The sequence below is a fragment of the Natrix helvetica genome (assembly GCF_964273705.1).
Source record: "Natrix helvetica genome assembly, chromosome: 4".
Taxonomy (NCBI): domain Eukaryota; kingdom Metazoa; phylum Chordata; class Lepidosauria; order Squamata; family Natricidae; genus Natrix; species Natrix helvetica.
The window spans coordinates 125,724,858-125,744,535 of NC_138550.1; positions in this window are offsets into that span (position 1 = coordinate 125,724,858).

Here is a 19,678-nt window from a genome sequence, read left to right on the forward strand (position 1 = left end):
GAGAAATTTCATAAACTTTCCATATATTGAAAATCTCATAGCTTTGTCTCGATTAATTCTGTAATTCTGTATTCAGCACCTTCCACAGATTTGACAGTATATGACAACTAACAACGAATTATGCAGCATTCTGCCAATATCCATACAATGCCAAGCACTAGGATATGACAGCTGCCAGCAAAATGGATATTGCCTCAGGTTCTCCCATTGTATAAACTTTAGTTAGGTTGTGGCCTCATTGACACCACCATCCTAAAGTGAACACATTCTATTTCACAGAAGTAATCCAAACTAGTAAAGGCAAGGTATCCAAAAATTTGCCAAATAATATTTTTAAACATTCCAAATTCTATTCATATTTGTATACCACTTGGTAGTTATAGCTTACAAAGTATTATGTTGAAAGTTTCTTATTAGTTGTCTCTAAAAATGGAGATGTTTGTAGGGATGGAAAATTCCTCCTTTTCCCTTTTGTGTCATATTTGCATGTCTGGATAAAATCCATACTTTCCAAGTATATTAATCTGTAATTTTTCTTTTAAAAATCCACAAATCAGTTTTTAATTTTTAATTGCTTATTTTGTGTTTTCTCAAAACTATGAGGAAAATACATTTAAACTCAAAACATCTTCTTATTGCATATTCATTCTGTTAATGGATCCATTAATCCAGGAGATGCAGGCTACAGTAGATCCATCCATGTAGGAATTGGTTTTGGAAACTGAGTATCTGCAAGCCTTCTTGCTCCATATAGAATCTGGCCACTTAAGGAAGTTGATAGAGAGTGCATGCTAAAAGTTTGTGCTCCTGGGGTAATGGAGCACTGGAGTACTTGAAAAAAAGCATTCCTTGCAGGGAATTCCCTGTGAAATTAATTACCTCTGGAAAAAAATGTTCATCGTCCTCATGGTTAATATTCAGAAGCTTATTAAAATCTTTTAAGTGGCCATTTGAGGACTGAGGAGACAGTGAAGTATGTACCAGAATGAGTATTAGTGCGGCTTATCTTGATTTATTATTATTCTTGACATTGAATAGGTCATGGTGTCTATATGCAGTGACGTGCGGTGAGGTTTATGGCTGGTGAGGCACTGACACAGTGCTGAGTTTCAAATATTTTTAGACTTGTGGACTTCAACTCCCAGAATTCCACAGCCAGGCATGCTCAGTTCCAATTTAAAGCGACAGCATTTGTTTTTCTCCTTTGCTCCTTCTTTCTTTTTCTTTTTCTTCTCCTTCCCCTCCTTCCTCCCTCTCTCCCTTCCTCCCCCTCTCTCAAACACACACACACACACACACACACAAGTTGGATTGGACTATCTCTCCTACCCCTTCCCTCTCTCACTCACTCTCAAACAAACCCCCCCACACACAAAAGTTGGATTGGATATCTTTTCCAGTGGCTTGAAGAGTCTTTGCCTGGCTTCCTGCCTCCTCCTGTGGTCTCCTCAGTGCTCGCTTGTGCTCTCCCTCCCCAAGTGTAGTTTGATTGCAGGTGGAGCCACGTTGCCTTTTCAAACTTTTAATCAGTGAAGCTGGGCTACATTTTTATATAGTTTTATCCAGCTGTGTGTGTGTGAGAGAGAGAGAGAAATGAATGGGGGCCTGGGGAGGAAGTTACTACACTTGGGGAGGGAGAGCACCAGTGAGGTTAAGCAGAGTCATCCACGGTGAGGTAGCAACTAGCTCAGCTTTTTCCTTTTACTTTTTTTTTCATGATGAGAGTGGTGAGGCTGTGCCTCACTTGCCTCACCTGACTGCACGTCACTGTCTATATGCATATGTACGTGTGTGTGTGTGTTTGCACGCGCATGTGCACGCACACACACACAAACACACACACACAAAAATAGTATTTGTAGGTATAGTCAGAGGTTCCATCTGACAGGAACAGTGTTGCATCATCACAATGCAAACCCTTCTTTTCTTGTACGTTTGTCGTGATGTTGCATGGATATCCAAAAGGCGTAGAACTGGATGCAACAGTACAGTACCTCTTTCATCATTTTGACAAAAGCAATAGGAGCCTGAAGATACCCATGTGTGCATGTGAGTATAAAATGCTTTGAAAATACTATTGTAATCTAATAACGGATGGAAGAATTTACTTAAATCAAATTCTTTATAACTGTTTGCATGCTTAATGTCAATGGTAAATATATATTTAACAATAGGTAGAAGGTGTTAGTCTTCCAGAAAATAGATGCTAAATATGAAATGGTGGCAGGGCATGTTTATTAAAAAAAACTAAAATAAATTCCTTTTGCTATCTGTAAAGTACCCTAATGATGCCTGCTTCATAATAAGCGACCCAATATTGTAATACAAAAAGCAGTGATTTATTAACAGCTTCATTAGGCTTTCTTCATTAGGCATTTCTTATTTGCAGCCATCTTTTTTTGCTTTCTTTATCTGCTTTTGAAGTTTGCCCGTGTTTCTGTCCTTCCTTCATGTCTTTGTCATAAATCACGTTATCCAATAGCTTCATTCATTTCAACCCAGCTACTGTAATCTGAGATCTGGCTCCGCCGAAGCTCTGCATGAAATGTCAACACAGAGAGTTGACATCCGGCTCCCCTCACTTTTCAAAGGCAATCTGTGCAAGCAAAAACAATTTGAGTACCAGTACGAGATTCAAGGCTATGTTCTCCCCCCAGGGTTGTTTCGATTTTTTTCATGGAATCTCTCTACAAGGCGATCAGCCTGGATATTTCTATTCTTTACCCAAGATGCCTCTGACAAGGGATAGCCCTTCCACTTAATTAAGTACTGGAGTTGCCTCCTGTGCCACCTCGAATCAAGGATGCGTTGCACTTCATAATGGGTTTGGCCCCCTATGATCACAGGGCCTGGGGGCTTCTGGGGCAGTGGTCTCAAAGTGGAACTGACCATGGGTTTTAAGATGCTACTATGGAATACTGGGTGTACCTTCCCTAGCAGTCGGGGCAGTTTCAGTTGCACTGAGACTGTGTTGATGATCTTTACTATGGGGAATGGTCCCACAAACTTTGGTCCCAGTTTCTTGCTAGGGAGTCTTAACCTCAAATATTTTGTGGAGAGGTAAACCTTCTCTCCCACCAGGAATGATCATTGCAGAGCTCGGTGTTTATCTGCCTGTTTCTTATAGGTTTGTACTGCTTTAGCTAGCGCTTTTTTGACATTCTCCCAGGCTGCTTTTAGCATTGACATCCAGTCAGTCAAGCTGACTGAGGAAGGGGGATCCCTTGGATACTCAAGTATTGGGACAAAGTCCATGCCACTCACTACTTTGAACGGTATTAGTCCTGTGCTGTTGTGAACAGCATTATTGTACGCAACCTCAGCAAAGGTCAGAAGGTCTGCCCAATTGGACTGCTGATAGTTCACGTAGCACCTCAGGTACTGCTCTACCATAGCATTCAGGCTCTCTGCCCCCCCCCATTGGTGCTCAGATGAAAAGCTGAGCTAAGGCCTTGGGATGACCTGCAGGAACTCCCTCCAGAACCTAGCCATGAACTGGACCCCTCTGTCTGAGATAATTCTTCGAGGTACTCCATGCAGGTGGTAGATGTGCTTCAGGAACAGTTTGGCCAGCTTGTGAGCTGAGGGTAGTCTGCTGCAGGGTATGAAGTGTGCCTGTTTGGAAAACAGGTCTATTACAGTCCAAATCACCATGTTTCCCCCACTTTTCAGCAACTCTGCTATAAAGTCCATTGCGATCTCCTCCCACGGCCTCGTTGGCTCTGCTACTGGCTGCAGCAATCTGGGGGGGGGGTTTCCTGATCACCTCTTCATTGTGGCACAGATGGTGCAACTTTTCACGTAACTTTCCACATCTTTCTTTATTTTGGGCCACCAGAACTGCCTCTAAGTGTAACATGTTTAAGAATCCAAAGTGGCCTGCTGGTTTGGCGTCATGGCTCCTCTGGAGAATTAGGGTGGGTAGGGATTCCGGGACATAGAGTTTCATCCCCTTCCATGCCAGATCATCTCTTCTTTTCAAGATGTGTTGGTTGTTTTGGAACCAAGGGTCTGCTAGCAGTTCAGTTTTGAGTCTCGTGATTAGGTCGCCTGCTGGTTGGTCATGCCGGTAATGGCATTGTTGTCTGGTGGTCACTTGGGCAGCTATTTGGGTAGAGGGAATGATGGCATCCACCACCTGCTCCTGTTCACATTTGTACTGGGGCATGCAGGAGAGGGTGTCAGCTAGAAAGTTCCTCTGTCCTGGAATGTGCTTTAGTACGAAGTCAAAGCGGTTGAAATATTGAGCCCATCGGACTTGTCTGGGTGATAGTTTCTGTGGGATCCTAAGAGCCTCCAGATTCTTATGGTCAGTCCAGACTTCAAACGGTTTCTGGCCCCCTTCCAACAGGTGTGTCCAGGTTAGCAGTGCCTATCTCACTGCAAAAGCTTCCTTTTCCCATGCGGCCCATAATCTCTCTGTGTCGTTGAGCTTGCGGGAGATGTAGGCACAGGGTTGTAGGTTTCCTTGGTTGTTTCTTTGGAGTAGCACTGCTCCCACTGCCATGTTGCTGGCATCTGCTTGGATCACGAAGGGTTGCTCGGGGTCAGGATGCTTCAGCACCGGTTCCTTTGCAAACATTTCTTTTAGTGTCTCGAATGCCTTTTGGCAGGTTAGGTGTCACTGTAGAGGTTGTCCTGGGCAAGGTTTTGTTCCTGGGCTCCCTGTCTTCAGGAGGTCTGTCAGGGGTTTGGCGATCTTCACAAAGGAGGGGATGAATTGCCTATAGTTCGCGAACCCTAGGAAGCTTTGTAGCTGTCTGCGGGTGCGAGGAGTTTGCCAGCTTAGGATGGCTTGTACTTTGGCTGGGTCCATCTCTATTCCCTCATTTGACACTCAGTAGCCTAGGTAGCCTAGTCACTCATGGTGGCATTCACATTTTGATAGTTTGACATACAGGTTGGCTGCCAGAAGTTTTTCCAGTACTTGGCTGACCAGGGATATGTGGTCGTCCATGGTCTCAGTGTAGATGAGGATGTCATTAGGTAGACGAGGACCCCCTTGTAGAGATGCTTGTGCAGCACCTCATTTATTAACTGCATGAACACTGCTAGGGCTCCCTATAGTCTGAAAGGCATCACTTTGAATTGGAAGCTCCCTAGGGGGCAGTTGAACGCTGTTTTCCACTCATCTCCTTCCCTGATCCGTATTCGGTAGTATGCCTCTCTGAGGTCTAATTTGGTGAAGCCTTTTCCCTTGGCCAAGTGAGATAGCATATATTTCATGAGCGGGAGAGGGTATAGGTTGTGTACACACATGGCATTTATCCCTCGAAAGTCCAAACACAGTCTCATAGTTCCATCTTTTTTCTCTTTGAAGAGGAGTGGCACTGCGACCTGTGGCTTGGCTGGCTCGATGAACCCTCTTGCTAGGTTTATGTCTATGTATTTGCGTATTTCTTGCATTTCCTGGGGCGTCATGGCATACAGCTTGGGTTTGGGTAGTTTTACCCTGGGATGGTTTCGATGGCACAATCTGCCTCACGGTGGGGGGGGCGGCAGAATGTTGCATTCTGTGTCACTGAATACTTCTGCGAGGTCCTGATATTCCCCTGGGATCTGTTCAGTCTCTGGCGTTTCGTCGGATGTGGCTCCCAGATGTTCTGGTATGCTTTTGGGGGGGGTTCCTGCTTGGGTGGTGTTTCTGCTTGCTGGCGGAAAGGGGTTGGGGCCCCTTTTCTGTCCTAAGCCTGTGGATATCTCCTTGCAACCAGATAGTTGGTCCCCACTTGTCTAGCCAGGAGAGTCCCAGTATAACTGCATCTGTCATTTTGGGGGCTATTATGAATCAAATTACTTCCCAGTGATCCACTAGCTCTAATCTCACTGGTTCGATCAGGTGGGTGGCATAGGCTCCCCCCATTAGGGACCCATCAACCTGTTTGAACCGGATTGGGTGGGCCAGTCTTTTTGCTCTGATCCCCAGATTCAGGACTGTGGTCAGGTTGATCAAGCATCTAGTGCAGCCTGAGTCTATTAGGACATGGAAATCCCCCTGGCTTCCTGTCTTTGGGGCTGTGAGGCGTATTGGAAAAAGGAAAGGGCAAATTGGTCCTCTCACCATTGGGTCGTTTTCACCCTCATCGTCACTTTCATAGGATTCTGGTGACTGATAATTATTGCCTTGGGTTCCCCCCCTTCATCTGGTTGGGGAAGGACCTCTGCAGCCTGGAAAGCCTTCCAAGATGCGTGGGTAGCCCTTTTGTGGCCATGTTCCCATCGTGCCCTGGGTAGTAGCTCTGGCCTCGGCATCGGGGTTGGGGTCGTACACACGGATGCCATATGGCGCATCCCCTCGCATCTGTAGCATTTCAGCGGACTTCGAGGGAGTGCTTGGTCTCAGGGCCTGCTCTGGTGCTGTGTTTCTCCGTTGGCTTGGTGGTTCCAGGTAAGGTTGATCTCTCTCTTTTGTGTCCGGTTGCTTTCTCATGTTGTTGGCATGCAGCCTGCTGTTGACTTTTATTGCTATTTGGAACCACTCAGAGAGTCGGTTTGGAATGTTGTGGCAGGCAGTTACTTGGGCAATTTGCTGGTCCAGACTTGTTCTGAAAAAATACACTAACAGATGCTCTGGTAAAGGGGGTAGCCTTCCAATGATTCTCCTAAATTTGCGGATGTGCTCTTTGATGGAGCGGCCCCTTTGCTTTAGGTTGCTGAGCTCATGTTCCGCATACAGGTCCTCCTCCACCTCCTCAAATCTGGCCTCTAGCAGTCATAGGAAGTCATCTACGCCTTGCAGTTGGGGGGCTCTCCTCTTGTGGTGGGCTGCTAGCCATTCCCTTGCTTCTCCCTCTAGTCCCTCTGCTATAGTATTCACTATGGCTCTAGGGCAGTGATGGCGAACCTATTTGCGCGGAGCCATTTGTCAGGGAACGCGAGGCACTGGCCTATCAGCTGGCCAGCGCGCATGTGCGCGCTGGCCAGCTAAGCACCTTTTTAAAAGCTATTTTTTGCCTTCCAGAGGCTTTATAGGAGCCTGGGGAGGGCGAAAAGAGCCCCCCCCCGCCCCCCGGAGGCTTCAGGGACCGTCCGGAGGCTTCCCTGACGCCTTCGGAGTGCTTAAAACCACCCTCCAAGCACTTCCGGGTTGCTCGGAGGGTCGTTTTAAGCGTTCCGAAGGTCGGGGGAGGGCTCTTTTCGCCCTCCCCAGGCTCCTATAAAGCCCCTGGAGCCTGGGGAGGGCGAAAAAAGCATGTAAAATGGGGGGGTCGCGCGTTGTGCGCGCATGCGCACTGGGGGGGCACGCGTTGCATTATGGGCGCAGCATGCCCACACTCAACCTCCCTGCGCTCCCCCCACTTGTGGCACGCGAGCCAAAAAAGGTTCGCCATCACTGCTCTAGGGGATGAGTAGAGGTGTCCATAGCATTCCAGGTGGACCTCAGCTGAGTCAAGGAATAGGGCTAAATGGTCTGAGTTCCCATCAAACTTTCATCTGAATCGGGGCAATTCAATTAGCAGTGCCCTTCCCTCCTCCTGTTGGCCTCTGTATGCTTGCGTTTGATATGTCTGAAGATACTCCTCAGTTCTAGTTCGGAGGGAGGGTGGAGATTGTCTCCCCTGGGCAGCCTGCCTGCTACATGGGAGAGACACTGGCTTCATCTTCCTTCTAATGGGTGGAGAAGTGGGGCTGCATTCCCATGTGCTTCTTGTCACCTCAAAAGGATCCACTGCTTATGGCATGCATAATGGCGTTTCTTCACGGAGGGTGACCCAGTCAAATTCCTCCCTCCATTACTCTATGGAACTTCCCAGGGGCTCCATTTGGAGCTTTGAGGGCCTGGCTTGATTCCAGTCCAGCATCCGCTCCACTCTTCCCATCTCGCTTAGGGCCTTTCCCTTTTTCTGGGTGTAGGGGAGGGGTGGGGGCTCAGCTTTAGCTGTTTTTAGGGGTTGATTACTTATCTCCTCTTGCTTCGCTTATGTCGGCTTTGAGGTCTGCTCTCCAGCTCTGTTCGGATAGCTGGCCTTTTGCCATGGTCTTCTGAGTTCCCCCTCAGCACCCACGATGTTTAAAAGCAAAAGATGGCTGTCTGTAAAGTACCCTAAACGATGCCTGCTTCATAATAAGTGACCCGATATTGTAATACAAAAAGCAGTGATTTATTAACAGCTTCATTAGGCATTCTTCATTAGGCATTTCTTATTCGCAGCCATCTTTTTTGCTTTCTTTATCTGCTTTTGAACTTTGCCCGTGTTTCTGTCCTCCCTTCATGTCTTTGTCATAAATCATATTATCCAATAGCTTCGTTCATCTCAACCCAGCTACTGTAATCTGCGATCTGGCTCTGCCGAAGCTCTGCATGAAATGTTAACACAGAGAGTTGACACTATCATCCAAAGCTTTTCAAAGTTTATTATTGTGAACTTGATAGCCCAAGAAGTGGTTCCTCTGGACCTCTTTCAGAATATACTCCACCTTTGATTAGTTTTGATTTGGGGGGGGGGGTGTTTACAGAATTGGGGATCAAATCTAAAAAGTGATTTTAGCTATTTGTTACAGATAGAGTATATTTATTAGACACATGAATGAAACATGTTATATAATAATATCAGCCATTTTAGGATCAATTTGAAAAATATTCCCATAATATTTCCTAGCCATCATCTACCAAACCAATGAAGACAAGATAAAGCATAGTAGAATGTATGATCAACTGATGACAACATAAAAACATTAATTTGTAAGAAATAGGCTGGGGCTGACTTGCTCTAGTATTGAAATGATTCAAGTTCTTATTTGTTTATTTATTTAATGATAGCTGCACACTCCAAGAGACACTGGCCAGCTTATCATTCCCAACAAGTAATTATAAAATAATTAAAACACAGAAGACAAGCCAGCCTGAACCAAAGCAACCATGTCAAACTTGATTACTATTTTAAAAGGAAGCTGTCAAGGAGCACCAGGGCTATAGATTAGAATGAGAAGGGGTACCAGATTAATTCAAAGAAAAGTTTCATTTATCCAGTTGTAAACAGTAAGAATTCCTTACAAATAAACAAGGTGAATAATTGGTTGGCTTGGATTTACAAGACATTAATTTCAATTGTTTGGGGGAATTCCTATAATGGATAATCATTACCAAAGGAAATGATAGGAGGGAGGAAGTGAGTCATGCCTGTTTTTCTTTATTATTAGATTACATGCAATAAACCTACTGCTAGGTTGATGGTAGATTGATGGTAATCTTGGTCTGCTCTAAATTATCCATATGCTAATATTTATTTTCCCTTTTCAGAAGATGATTTTATTGATGTTCCAGACTGCTTTTAAGTTTGCTCAATTAGAGGTGTAGTACTGGAAAAAAATTAAATAAAGGCAGGAACTGTATTGCAAAATAAAAGGAGAAATCATACTAAATAATATTGCTAAATTTGAAGTCTTCTCTTCATAAATCAAAGGGCTTCTTTTTTAAAAAATAAATAAATGTTTGCCTTAAGTTTGAAATCAGAATTATTTCAACCTTGTGAGAATTGCAAATAATAAAATAGCAAATGTATTATGGGAAATTGTGAAAGGAAGAAGATGAAGGGTATGATCAGAATAGCCTGTGGACTCAGGATTTGTCAGAAATTTGGTACAAGATATCACTTTGGGATGTTTTCAGTTGTGTTTCTAAAGAGTATATTAAAGTAAGAAGCATGAGAAGTTTCAATTTCTGAACTTTCTTTGGCAAGAAACTAATTGCACTTCATTTCATTACAAATTCTACTCACCTGACAAAACTTAGCTGATAAGCTAAACTGCAGGGCAAGAGAGGTTTTCCACTGTATTCAAGACAGTCTAAAACAATTATATATATATATATATATATATATATATATATATATATATATATATATATATATATATATATATATATATATATATATATATATATATATATATATATATATATATATATATGTATGTAAATTATGATATGAACTTAGCTTATTTGTGCATTATATTATCTCTTGTTTTCTTCTTAATTTTAGAGTTAGGTAAGAATTTACAGAGATTGGTGCCATTTCCCTGTCAATCAGATTGGCAGCCAGCTTTTGAGGGGAAGGGGCATTAAACCTTTCAGCATTCATCCTCTGACAGCCTTCTGTGTTGAGCAGGTGAGCTCTGGAGGTTCTGTCTCCCTCTTTGGCACTCTTCTCCAGATCATGCCTTACAACAGAAAACCTGGATGTGTCCTTGAACCATTAAAGCCTTAGTTAATATAAATGCTGCCAAGTCCAGCTTAGATTTACCAACTCCTTTTGTTCTTTTAATAATGTATAACTTTTCAGAAGCCAGAGCTATTTAAGTTACTGGTTATGGCTTCCATTCCAGTTTTCTTCTTTTCTTCTTCCCAGAATTGTCTCTGACAATTTGTTAAGGCTATCTTTATTGTCAACTCATCTTTCTCCCCTTCTTTCCTATGGAAATTATAATGTATCTTCTCTCCTTATCAGCAAAGCTACTCTAAAATGAACACAAGGCATATGTTTAGGAAGGAAGGATGGTCAGAATGTTATAGCATTCTGTTGGGGCTAAGAATAAAATAAATAAATATCCATCTATTATAGAATTACACAGGGGTACTAATGGTTTGGAGACATATACATAATATGAATTGATTTTTTTTTATTCATTCATGCAATTTACCATAGTCGTATTGAGAATATTTTAGTACAGATCTTTTCTAAAAATGTGTAATTAATATCTATTGAGTTTTCACAAAGCTGCTTGGTTGGCCACATCTGATCGATGTTCCCAGACCTGCTCTAGTTGTTTGGGATTTCCTCTCTTGGAATTTGTGACAACATGACCTGAATTCTAGAGCTGTAGTTTCAACTTATTTGGAGATGATTGAGTTTATTATAAAACCAGTTAAGAAGTATGTGCATGATGAGCTGAGTAGTTAATGTAACATCCAACTTCACATGACCCTACCACAAAGCATCTGGAGTGATACCAGAGTGTCCATGTAAGACAGGGTTGTCCAAAGAGTGTGGTCTGAATGTTGTACATAAAAACATGAGGAGATGAATTGCTCCATCATGGCTACCATATTGACTTTCCTCACCATATTGTGGACCCACTGTAATCCTCTCTGAGACGACAGGGGTGGAATAAAGTCAAAATGATTTAAATGGAATCTAATAAATTTCTTCTAATTATATATACCTTTCCAAATAAAATATATCCACACATAAATACACATCACAGACATACATATTTGTTTGTGTGTTGATATATACACTCCTTACTTAGTGGTGGTGTTTGTTTTTAAACATATACAGAGCTAATCCAAACTTCACCGTTTACAAGCCAGCACAATTTCATTCAATGGACTGTAAATTTGGATGAGAAACAGCATTCTCTAAGATCAGTTTGGACCAGCATCAATGAATTCACTGCTGTGCTTTAAAGTGCATAAAGTATTATTTTAAATTCTTGTCCACGAAGTCTCTGTCCACAATTCTCTAGTCAGTTTCAGACTGCAATGCTACATATTATTATTGACTTCCCTGTATGCCAGATTCTTCCTGGAACTTGACTGCTCAATAGAGATCTCTGAAGAAACTCTTATTACATAGGTAGTTTAATGTGAAACTCTTAAAATCTACATGGAACTGCTGGGTGAAATCATCACTGGTATGGAATTGTATAATATTAATATGCTACTAATACCAAGTTATACATCTCTGGACCAACCAAGCAATGTCATTGAGGTTCTTTTCCAGTGTTGAGCTTTTGGATGGAGAAGAGCGTACTTTGGCTTAATCCAAACAAGATCAGATGACTGTGGTTTTAGAGTCCCCTGATTCTGAAACTCTCCATACTTAGTTTTGCACTGAGTGGAACTCTTCCAGACAGAACTGGTGTGCAATTTGGACACTGAGCTCCTGATAGAAGAGCAGGTGGCAGCTGTGGCCAAGAGGGTCTTTTACAGTTTCATATTGTATGCCAAATGGATTGTTTTTTGGATCAGGGGACCCTACTCACAGTCACTCATACTTTGGTCACCTCCCATTACCAGGGCTGCCCTCAAGATCTATCCAGAAACTGTCCAGAATGCATTAGCATGTACTGTTATAGATATATGCACCACAGTACCCCTAAATAACACAACTATTTTGGGAGCTCCACTGGATTCTGTAGGCTTTAAGTACAATTCAAGAGGCTAATCATTTCCAAAAATTCTTCATTGCAAAGGTGGGGTTATTTACACTATCATCTGTCTCCAATTACTCTACTTGTCCCAAAATTTCCAGCAATTGGGCAAGATTCAAATCCTATATATCAAACGGTATCATTCAGTGAAACCTCAGAGGCATGCCTTCTCTGTTGTAATACCTGACTTATGGACCATCTGGCTTACAATCCCCTCAAGATCCAAATGACCATGTAAGGCCTTGAAAAGTTGGTTTTACATGCAGGCTTTGGGTCAGAATGTTGGATGAATCCATCATGAAATGAGTTGTATATACATGACTTTGTATTGCGGTTGCCTTGGTTACAGGGTTATCTGACCATTGATTTCTTGTTTTGAGGTTTAAATCATATATAAGATCCTGAATTGTTACTTGCAAATAAATAAATAAATAAATATAGGTAGGTAAGTAGGTAAATCAGTCAGTCAGTCAATTAGTCCTAGATCAATGAGCCTTTAGGTATCCAATCTGAATTCACATAGGCATTGAAAATAAACTCTCTAGTCTATGTTGCTCAGAATTTACTAGTAATTAAGGTGGCTGTTTAAGCACTACCAAGGCAGAATTACAGTTCCGATTCCACTGAGTAATATATCAGTTGTTTTTTAAACTATGTACCAGCTCTGGGTTATTATCTAATGCCACTCCATATAGTGCTGTTTGGGACTGTAGCATGTGTACATGCTGCAGGGGAGGTACAGGTAGTTAATTGGAGACAGGTAGTTAATTGGAGAATGCCACTTAAGGAAAGAAAAGGGAAACTTTATTGAAACAAACTTCTTTAAAAAGTGAGAGGGGGATTACATAAAAGGGAAACTAATTAGACACTATCCCTTTGAAGCAAAAGGCTTCAAAGCAACCATATAACTTTGCACTAGCTGTCAGGAACCAGTCACTGAAACATTGGGGGTAGATAACCTGCATAATAATTCAATGACTAGACAATGGAGATGTGTCAGTCAACCAGAAATGAATGTTCAATATCTGTGTTCAAATCAGAGGACTGCTGTAATATTGCTGCTCATTAGATTACGATGCACCAGCAAAAAAAAAAAAAAAAAACCTAGTTGGACATATTCATTCAGGTAATAACAGGAGTTTGCAATTCCCAGCATAATTTTTCCTTATAAGCTGCAGCTGCAGCTTATTCTTTCTTTGCTATTTTTATCCATTGTTCCCATATAATTGTCCACAAAACTTTTAACTCATCTGTTTGCTGTGGCTGCTGTAAGATAATCAGTTCTGCTTAGCCTCTTGGGCACATCTATTTCTATCTCTTTCCTCACAAGATAAAGAAAAATATATCACCTAATGCTTCATTCACACTGCAGCTGCCATTTGATTATATAGATTTCTGGCTATGTGCTTATGCCGTTACAACCATTCTAATATGATTTAGAAACAATTCCAAAGGAGAAAATACATTATCAATAGGTACATATTATGTCCTATATATGTAGCAGTTCCACCCGGAGAGGAAAAAAATGCTCCTTGAACAAATATTGTGATTCAATCTTTTCTGCAGTGTTTATTATATATATTCCTTTTTTCTAGATTCATAATTCTTTTGTGATTTAGTCATGGCACCTAGGAAACAATTAGTTCCCAGTTATAAAAGGACATTATGACTGTATAAGATTATGTGATTTTTCCCCCCTATAGCTTGAGTCCCAGAATTCAATTGGTTCTCTCTAATTTGTTATTTTGAACACGGAGCACACAACCTGGCCTAGATAATAGAAGGGAAGCTATCAACAGATTTCAGCGTTCCATCATATACTACAATTACAACTTCTAATCAAGAAAAATGCTCTAGCAGGACAGTCAAGTTTAACTTGATTCAATGGGACTCACAATCTGCCAATCTGAATTTGTCGTAAAACTCCACTCTAGAACTAGTACATAAAAACCAACTTTTCAGCAATTCCCAAGATAGCTTAAAAACACGAAAAAATGTAACCGCCTCTATAGGGGCTATAAATAAAATCCAAATGCCTACAAAGAGAAATTTTCATGATTTCAGGGATGGCAACATAGGACAGATCCATCTTTCTCTGGACAAAAAACTGCATAAAATCTTGCTTATTTGTTGGGGATTTATCTGACAAACAATTTTTATCTGAAAAAAAGATATGATTATGTTTAAAAAGTAAGAAGTTATTTTAAGAAGATTTACATTCACAACAACTTGTATGAGGAAAACTTTGCCGAGTGCTCCATTCCACCTTCTGGTTTCATTCCCTTATTTTCCTCCTCTCTTCAGATGCACCACTTTCTTGCCAGCTAACATGTAAATTCAGCCTCTTTCATTATTTAATGCATCTTTCCCTGTTGGATTTCTCCCACCTGTCATAGGGGGCACAAAATTGGAGATGACAACTGATGCCGATTTCTTACCAGATCTTATTTTTAAAATTCAGTAAAATACCACCTCCATCAACAACAGACCAGAAAACATAACTGTAAACTCAGGAAATTGCAATATGTTTATTCTGATCTACACATTTCATAGTTATACATTCTTGTTCAAAAACTGCAAATTCCAAATTAATCCTGACATTTCATATTTACAGAAAGTAGGAGATACAGGCTTATTATATAATAATTTAAAAGTTAAGACTTTTATCAACTGTACTTGATACTTGGTGATTCCATAGATACTTCCATAGTGGACTTCCATTGTATCAATATGAATACAGTTTATTTTCTTCTGAGGTGCTATTTTGTTCTCTCACTGCAGTCTATAACCCCAGAATGTCTTGAAGGTCTTCCATACAAACACTAATAGACAGAACTTTGATTAGTTTTTGGAGGGAGATTAGCATTGGTCATATAAGCGTCATCTCCTACAGGGCATTTATATTTAGAAGCATTAAAATTTCAAGAATATAGAAACTGAACTTTGCTGGTATGGATTATATTAGATTGGGTAATGGATAGGCACACACAGGCTTAACGGTAACAACAGCTCTTTATTAAGTGCAACAAGTGAGAACAATCCAGCGAAGGTTGAGTATGACAGCAGCCCTTTTATAGGGAGCTGTCAGACACTTCGACCAATAGGATTAAACCTTTGTTCCCGCCGGAACAGAGGACCTTGGTGGAAACCACTGTAGTTAGAACAAGTATCTAACACCCCTCCCCTCTTGAATGGAACAATTCTACTAGTTGCATAGTCAAGCAGGTAGGCGGGCTTTTGGGTAGCTCTGCCTGACCTGCACAGTTCAGTAGGAGGGGTTTCCTTGGACAGGTCAGACGGACCTGTTTGCTCCGCAGCTCTGCTTGGTGGAAGCTCCTGGAACCTTTCACAGGCTACGGCTGGCGCTTCCAGAGCTGGCTCGCTCGGAGCTCGCTGCGGGCCTGCAACAAAACCAGATAAGTGTCCCGGTACCCTCGGGCTTGAACTGGCCATGGAAGGAGTGAGTGTTTGCTCCGTTTGGGTAGGGCTTTGGCTAACTCGTGCAAGAGTTACCTCTGGTTGTCTAAGAGTGGAGTTGGAGAGGCAGCCATGGAGTTGGTCAATATGCCTTCTCCAATTCCTACCGTCCTCAAGCTCTAGGAGGTAAGAGCGAGGGCCGGTGATGCCTATCACTGTGGCAGGAATCCACAGAGTTCCCCCAGCGTAGTTGTGGGCATATACCGAATCCCCTACGCTAAATGTCCAAATCTTGCTTGTGGAGTCTGGGGGCATTGAGGCAGAATAATTGGGGTGTAGCCGATCTAAGTGGGATCTTAGCCAGCGACCCATGAGAAGCTCGGAGGGGCTTCTCCCTGTAGTGGCACTGAGTGTGATGTGCTGAATTAGCAAATAGTGGTCAACCTGTGTTTGCCAATCTCCCAGGCCCATTCTAGAGAGGGTCTCTTTTGCAGATCCCACCATTCTCTCCATCCGACCATTGGAGGCCGGATGGAATGGTGCGACCAGGGCATGTCTGATTCTCTGAGCTGCTAGGAAGGTCTCAAATTGCATGGCCGTGAATTGGGGCCCATTGTCAGAGACCAAGACGTCAGGCAGGCTGTGCGTGGAGAAAAGTCTCTGTAGCACCTTGATGACCGCTTCTGCTGTAGTGGAGGTCATCAGGACTACCTCTAACCATTTCGAGTAGGCATCCACAACTACGAGAAATGTCTGGCCATGAACTGGGCCAGCAAAGTCAATGTGCACCCTAGACCATGGTGCTTGAGGTCGCTCCCACTCCTTAGTGGGCGACTCTGGGGGAGCTGGTCTGGACTTCTGGCACGGTGTGCAGGTAGCCACCCATTCTTCGATCTGCCTGTCCACGTTAGGCCACCACACATAACTCCTAGCCAAATACTTCATCCTGACAATTCCAGGATGCCCTACGTTTAAAGCCTCTAATACTGCAATGCGCAGTTTGGGTGGAACAACAATCCAGTCCCCCCACAGTAAACAGACATTTACAACCGATAACTCATCGCATTTGCAAAATACATTTTGAAATTAGCCCCAACAGGCCCCTTGGGCCACCTCCTCCACACCCAGTTCAAAATTTGCTTGATGGTGGAGTCCTTTGCAGAGTGGCGGGCAACGTCACTGGACGAGACAGGCCCAGTCTCAAGGCAGTCAATGAGGACTGGCGTCTCAGGGGTAGGGTCAGCGAGAAATTCAGGCAGCGGGTGTTGATCTCCATCTCACATGGAGAGTCCTCGATGAGGACTGTGACCTTCAGCTTTTTTGGCCACCTGGTGCGGACTTGGCCAATTGATGTGTGGTAGGTGACTCTATTGCCATCCTCTGAGCGCCATGGTGGCTTCTGCCAGGTCCCTTTGTTGGGCCTCTGTTGGCAGTTTGGTGCGTTTCTAGGCTGCCAGGCAGTGGCGGGGAATTCGCTCCGGCACACCTTGGTGATATGCCCCTTTCACTCGCAGCACTGGCAGGTTGCATCGCGGAAACGGCAAGCTGATCTGGCATGGTCTCCTCCACGGCTAACGCAAGGCGGGAGATGTGATTTGAATTTGTGTGCCAGCTGGGCGTGGCTACTGAGCATGCAGCAGCTGTCATCTTCTTCGCCTTCTGAGCTCTCGGGCTCTGCAGCCTCGCGGTGTACTTGCGTACTCTTCCACACGTCTTGTGGAGCGCTTTGGCTTTGGATGCCCTGGCTTCGTCCAAGGCGATCTGTAGAGTGAGGTTAGATTTAGCGAGTAACCTCCTCTGTAGGTTAATGTCCCGTACGCCGCAAATTATGCGGTCTAGAATCAGCTCGTCCAGGTCTTGGAATTTGCAGTATGCTGCGGCCTTGCAGAGCACCGCAACGTACTCGTTAATCAACTCGCCCTCTTTCTGATTCCTGATGTTAAACTCATGCTGCCGAACGTGCTTGGACGGCTTGGGCACGTAGTGAGACCTTAGCGTCTACTGAAGCACAGACCAGGCGACTGATAGTAGCGGTGTCGGCTCAGAGAGGTCTTTCGCCGTCTTGAACACTTCCCGGCCACAGTACCCGAGGAACATGTTCTTCTTGCGGCCTTCAGAAAGGCACATGAGGTCGTTTGCCTCGAGGAAGCAGTCAAATCGTAGCATGTACGAGTCCCAGTGCTCAGTGACTGGGTCATAGGAGTCGGTGGGGCATGCATGGCCATTTTGTGTTCAGAGGGCGTTTGAGTTTGCCGCTCAAAAATGGCTGCTTGAAGCCGCTGAGCTCCGGGCTGGATGTACTTGCTGGATTGCTACGCCCTTCGGTTCGCCTAGCTGCCTTCCAATCCCACCTTCGTCGCCAGTGTTAGATTGAGTAATGGATACACATTACTCAATCTTAACGGTAACAACAGCTCTTTATTAAGTACAACAAGTGAGAACAATCCAGCGAAGGTTGAGTTTGACAGCAGCCCTTTTATAGGGACCTGTCAGACGCTTTGACCAATAGGATTAAACCTCTGTTCCTGCTGGAACAGAACACCTTGGTGGAAACCACTGTAGTTAGAACAAGTATCTAACAGATTACATACTATGTGATAAAACCTTGGCCTTTTATCATCAAGGAAAATAAAAGGTTCAATCCCAGAATACAGTGCCTACTATAGTCCTTTAATAGATATGTATCTATTACATATATATGTAATATATTGCATAATTGTGGTTGATAAAAATATGAGAATCAACACTAGGAAGCATTGTAAATTTAGTAGCATCTAGCTTAGAAATCTTATAAATCTTTGGGCAAAATTATACTGGAGACAATTCAGATCTAAATCTTCTTTAACACTTTTCTTGTCTCCCCTTCTTCACAACTCAATATATGAAGAGTGTGTGAGATTTCTGACTGTCAAGCAATGATTTTATCAAGATCCTTTTAACACATAGCATCAGACACACATTTTCATATGGGTAGAGCAGCATGCCTTGAATTTAACTTTCAAATAATTTGTAGGATTTCTGGAGCATTATCGTTAGTGCATGTTTTGTAAAGATTTTAGATAAGACAGATCTGAAATTAGGACAAACCAGAAAAGAATCAGGACCAAAGTGTTAAATAACTAAATATCAAGTGTACATTTTCCCCTTGAAAACAGTACTTTTAAAAACGTTTTGTTTAAACAAATAAAGGAATATTTTCTTATTCTTCAACATTTTAATGTGTTAAATGAGCCAGTTCCAGGAATGTTGTCAGATTCTAACTTCATGCCTGAAAAAGCACACATAATAGGTTCCTGTATGTGAGTGCATATGTTGGGGATGTTTCTCAATGACTCACACTGTGTTTCTAAAAAGGCAAATCAAATGGGTAGTCTAGGTCATCCATATTTGAACTGGTGAGTTCAAACGGAAATGAGAAAGGTACATACGATGATCATTTTCATCTTGCTAAGAGGCCATTCACAGAAACAGTTAGCTAGGGCACATTTTTTTTACACATTAACCGAGTCAGGCCACAGGAAACAGGGTTGGGCCTCTTGATAAATAGTTACTTGTTTGGGGGTAATAACCTCCCTTCTTGCTCGTTGCGCCACAGATGGCTAATTTAAGATTAGTCACATAATGTTTGGTGGAGAAAACAATCCCTTACTTTGCACATGTATCTACAAAACAGGTGGTTTTGTGAACCCAATTTGCTGAATACCTACTATTTATGACATAATCTCATATGGAACTGCATTTCAAACTGTGGGGGAAAACAGTAGTAAATTCATAACACAGCCACATATTTCAAACAAGGCATAATTATGAATTAAAGTAACAACACAGCTCCAATAATTATACTAGAAGTGGGGGGGAGGGGACGTGTCTGGGAAGACACTGAAAAAAATGAACTCCTCAATTTTCAAAAGAATCACTGTGTTTTGTCATCAAGGTGAATGTTGAAGGGTTTGATTATTGTCATGATATTATAAATCTGAGCAAGCCTTTGAGCTAGAAGGCATAGATAATTTCAGTTATAGACACAATAGTTTTTCCCCCGAACACCATCACTTTGCTCAACAAATAATTCCCTCACTACTGTCAAATTTTATTATTTATTTATTTATTT